Source organism: Pseudorasbora parva, chromosome 9 (genome assembly GCF_024679245.1).
Source record: "Pseudorasbora parva isolate DD20220531a chromosome 9, ASM2467924v1, whole genome shotgun sequence".
NCBI classification, from domain to species: Eukaryota; Metazoa; Chordata; class Actinopteri; order Cypriniformes; family Gobionidae; genus Pseudorasbora; species Pseudorasbora parva.
The window spans coordinates 37,741,345-37,746,983 of NC_090180.1; the positions used below are offsets into that span (position 1 = coordinate 37,741,345).

Sequence of the window (5,639 nt, forward strand, 5' to 3'; positions counted from 1 at the left end):
AGTGGGAAACCTTTGGCGTCAACATTAGACGGCAATTCTATCGGTATGAAATCGCGCTGAAGAAGTCTCATTCAGAACACATCGCGATGTTTGGCATCAGATCACGTGTGCCACATGTTGGTGAGTAGTCATACATATTATGTCCTAATATTTGATATAAAGTATTTTCTGCTTGTCGTTATCGATCATGTTCAGTCACTGCATTGTATCTGTCATCATCTCCACTGAGGCTTTGCATTTCTTTGCAAAGAAATAAACACACCTTGCTAATAGGGTAATTTAACACTGTCACGTGACGTGCTATAGACCTTTAAACAGTTGTTAATATTTAATAATAATTACTAGTGTAGTTCCAACGTGGCATTTGTAGTAGAAGCACAATAATAAAAAAAACAACAACACTTGCCACGCGTTTACCACAGTATTGGTAGTTTTAATGTGATATTTGTTGTAAATAAACAGTAGCCACAACAATTACCATGCTTTAAATGCATTTTAATGTAAAATCCAAATATTGTTATTTAAATAGTATACTTTATAATGCTATATATTATATATTATGACTTTTTTCTCTCTTTCTTTTTTTTTTTTTTACCTGAAAAGACCAAAAGGGCCTCTCGGACTCAGTCAACCCATTCTTGTTTGTGGAGAAGTAACAGAGAAAACCGAAAGCTGCAACAGCAAATATTTGTAATGGTATGTATGAGTTGGTTTGAACCCTTTATCAAACATTTTATTTAGCATTTGTTGTTACTTATTCTTACAAATCTTATAGCTCAATCAGTAAGAACATATTCCCAAAGTCTTAATAATTCACAAGATTTAACAAGTTGTCAAATTTGTATGATTCTCGTACATATAGCTCTGAAAAAAATTAAGAGACCACTTAACATGGATTTCTAAATGTTAAGTGGTCTCTTAATTTTTTTTTCCAGAGCTGTATTTGTATATGAAGAGTTCAGATGCAAAAGCCTCAAAAAGCCACTTCGGTCACATGACATCAGATATTCAATTATTTTTTCTTAATCAGATCAGTTGCAATGTTTATAACGTCCCGTTTGCATGTAAATAATTTATGTGATCACAAAATCAAGTGAGTTATCTACATTTTCAAACAAATTCATATGATATAGCTTGCTATTATATACTTTTAATAATGGGAATGCACACATATCTGTGAACTTACTAAATAAATGTATTTAACATTTAATTATGCAACGTTTTTTTACAGCAAGAAACAGTTATGTATGAACTCACAACTTGCATGCAATGTAATACAATTTCCTCTTTCTTTCTGTCTTGCAGGATTACTTGCAGATTACTTTTATTTATTTATTTTTGTTTAAAAGATCTCTACAATATCAAACTCAACAGCTCTTTTAAGAGTCAACCCTCACAAGAGCTTCTAGTGATTCTCAGCGAATCTTGCCGTAATCAGCCCTTCACAGGTAAAGTTGAATATTATCAGTATCAGTATATATACTAAAGTATATACAGTTTTAATATATATACTAATCAAATGCTCACCTTAATCTTATGATAAATTAACTTTATTGTAACTGTCTTAATTTATATGTTTTAAAAACAATAGTATTTGCTTCACAGAGTAAGTGAGACTTTCTTGTTTTACAGAAGAGAAGAAAGACCAGACCTTATATCGAAGCAAGCTAAGAAAATAAGTCATTTGTTTAGGGTGAGGAAGGAAGATGGACATCTTGTGCCCGAAGAAGACAGAAAAGTGCGCAAGTCCATTGGTATGTCTTGTATTGAAGCAATGCTGTAATATGTAGTACAAAATTTGATGTTGATCTCTCAAAGGACTATTCATTTCAACAGTGATCATTCTTTCTACTCTGATAAAATACGTACCATTATTCATGTCTAAATCTTTTAATAACTCCTAAAATAAGCAAATGAGGTTCTGTATCTTGGATTTATTTAAAATGGTAAATATTTGTTTTCCCTTTTTGATACAATTATTATTACACTTTTGGCCTTCAGTTAAAGACTGCACCTTCTGTTTGTCTTAGATAAAAGCAGACAAGTGTGGGAAAAAGCATGTAGTTGTTATAAACTCTATGTATTTCTCCATTGTTTTGTAGACCATGGATGGTTCTGGGTAGCTTTAGAAGATAATGAGTTGGGACATATTAGGAATCAAATAGTAAATGTTCTTTGAATTATGTGTAATATCTGGTTAGTTCTTTGGCTTGAAACAAGGCCTTATACTCCACAGACTAAACACATTGCATTTGTGTTTTAAGATGGATAGCAAGAGAAGGCACAAATTCTACAGGAAAAAGATGTGCTGCCAAGGAGGAATACAAGAGGCAAAAACTCTGCTCTCTGAGAACTATACATGGCCATGGGTGCTTCATAAGCATGGTAAGTCTGGTGCCTGGGTACCTATTTCTTAATTCTGTCCATGAAAGTTGTATTGCAGTATTTTAACAATTTTATATTGTAAAGGCTATCACAAGTGATGCTCTTGAAACAAGTAACTAAAGAAATCTAGCATCACTGACAAAGGCTCAGAAGAGACCATGCCTTTCTAAAAGATCTTTTAAAAGATCTACTGTTTAAAAGGTTGCTGTTGATATGGGTAAATTAGTTTTTGTTCAGTACTTGGCTAATATTATGGGCTGCAATATTATACATAATGCTTCAATGTGTATATTATTTTATGTACTGACTGCTGCTTTGTAAATTTAAATCAGGAATTGGCATTTCTGCCCATTTTGAGGTGGAGAGTTTACTGAAGAACATAGGTTAACCTGACTGTACATTAAACTTAATCTGAATTGTGTTTGTTGTTTTACTTTTAGACCAGGACTGGAGAACGCCGGATTATACGACTTCTTCCTCTGGTTGAGAAAAGGCGACACAACATCAGTGATCACATCATCTGTACATTGATTATACTGTAGGGTACAAGTGGGCGAACTGTTTAGAAGAAGAAGAACATGAACATGATAGAGGGAAGAGACAGAAACCAGTCTAGTTGTAATAATGAATCATTATTTTCCAACACTATATCAAATCTGTTTTCTGTATCACAGTTGACTGGATGGGATTATGTGGCACTCATTTGTGTGGCTTCAGCAGCTGTGAATGGATTAATATGATGTTAATGTGTTTTTTAAAACCCATTTTTATTTATCTTGAATCTTATTTGACTTTATTCTACTTTATTAACTGTATACTGTATCCTCCAATAAAGTGTTGAGTGATAAAGTATGGTGAGTATTGTGTATGGTGTTTGGTACAGTAAATACACATTCAACCAGTTTATTTAGGTTATCTAATTAATTAACAAGAATATTTTACTTGAGAAGTAAACATTTTTTATCTGGTTATATTATATTTGGTACAATGCTCCAAAAAGTTGTATATACTTGCATGCTGTGACAAGTATGTCAGTTTTCAGTGAAATAAAGGGAAGGATTACAAACACTTCAAGCCTAACTGAAGATGATCCATGTTGATCATTCTGGTACATCTACTACTGCAATAAAAATTAAAGCATGCACATTTTCGATGCCAGGTACGTGAAGAGGGTGTAGATGAAATTGTGACAATGTCTCTTGTTATTTTACTTAATGGTGCATTGTCCTATATTTAATAGTAATAATGAAGTGTAAATAATATAAATTGTTTTTGTTTACTCTGGAAAATGGATAATGGCAAGTTGTTGCAGGTTCATCCATTATATTTATTAGTGTTTATCCATAAAAGAAAAGAAAACTTAATAATTATTATTTTAAAACATTTCTTTCAAATATTTCTGTATTTCATCAGATGGTCTTACAATATCAAAACCTATACACAAGCATGACGTTAGAATAGAAAAGACAAAATACTCTGATATTTAAATGTTACTCAAAGTTTGTTGTCCGTGATGAGGAGAATATATCTGTGTATGTTGTACTGCCCTTACACCTCCAGGGACCCAGTAGTGGCCCCTGGAAGAGCAAAAAAAAAGCATATTTCAAATGGCTTTAACTCAAAGTCTGGTTAGCGTATCACAGAGAAAATTGGCAGGACAACTGCATATGCAATGTTTACTAAATAATGTTGGCCACAGTTTTCAGACATATATGGAAAGCTGCCATAAAGGTTTATTTAAAAGTGCTCACAGTAAAATATACAATTTTAGCTTGGCCCTCATATATGTCATAAAGGTTTACACAATGAACATATTTTAATATCCAGTTGTCCATTAAATATGTAATTTACTTAACATTTATTGTTTCATTATGAAACCTTTTAAACTACATTACCCATATATCTGTCATTGTATCAATGCAATGGGAAACATGGCGCTGTAGTTCATAGAAGTGTGCTGAAATGCTTAGGGTTAGGGTTGGGTTCTCAGTAAAGGAGTCATTTCTCACAACATAGCGACACTTTATAGTTAGCTTAACGTATAACTGACGTAATAATAACACCAAAACATACTTTGTAACATGAAACGCCGTTTTATATGGTTAAAACAGATAGTCCAATCACAGCGCGTTCTGCGATAAAGTCACAGCCAATGACAACCCAGCTGAACAGAGGCGTCACACTTCCTTGTCCATTTATGGTAAATTATATCACATCTCATCCGGTTCAACTGAAGGGGTAGATTCCTTAAATATTTAATATTTAGGCTGCTAAATATTTATTTATTCTAATTAAATAATAAAACTCACATTTTAAAACGAAAGTCTTCTTTGTGTGGTTAAACTGATGCATAATAAATATATTTGAAAGAGAAACCTTTTTCTATGCAATGGTCTACAAGCATAAACTTCTTTAAGCCATCCTTTACAATCTGACCTCTTGGAATTAAAACAAATATAACAAAAGCACAATGAATGCACACAATTTTGTAAGCATATTCCAATATTTAATGTCAAACAGTTTAAATACAAATGTAGTGCCCATATATATATATATATATATATATATATATATATATATATATATATATATATATATATATATATATATGCAAAAAAATAACATTTTACATTCTAAACTTTAATACTATATATTTGCAATTATTGTTCACTTTTATTGTAACTAAATTAAATGCCAATTAAAATAGTTGATGATTATTGTAAATGTTAACCATTTTCAGTAAGAAAATACTTCTATAAAGTACATTCATGTTACAGTTACATTAACAAGGTAGTGATATAATGATAGTGAAATAATGATAGAGGTAGTTATGGTGGACATGTACTTTAGTGACCATTGTAATAAAAGTTTTAATGAATAATTATTGATTTCAAAAGGTATTAACTCTTACTATCTTCATTTGTTCAAACAAACAACAAATGCAGAAATATACATTGGACTATGGCATCATGAAGTCAATGCATGACTAGAACTAGTGGATGGCAATAGATATGTCCTTCACTAAAACTCCTGATGATAAAGGCATAGGCAGACATCAAGAACAGTTTATGAATATTGGTTCTGCATATATCAAAGAGATCATAAGACTCTACAGACTCCACGTGAAGACTTTGAGACACTGTGACAGAGCAAAGGGTGCACTTCACTGGACATGTCCCATGTATGCCCAAACAACAACACCCCAAAACACTTATGAAGTGGACACCACCAGGAGGACGCACGAGATAGGGAAA

The 5,639-nt window shown here is 32.2% G+C and overlaps 1 long non-coding RNA gene across 1 annotated transcript; it reads left to right on the forward strand.

Annotated features, from left to right (window-relative positions):
- The first annotated feature begins 282 nt into the window (after positions 1 to 282).
- Positions 283 to 3,049, forward strand: LOC137089705 (uncharacterized). The gene is made up of 5 exons (XR_010907768.1): positions 283 to 696; positions 1,306 to 1,448; positions 1,633 to 1,754; positions 2,265 to 2,385; positions 2,826 to 3,049. It is a non-coding gene; the product is annotated as an uncharacterized lncRNA (long non-coding RNA).
- Positions 3,050 to 5,639: the final 2,590 nt, after the last annotated feature.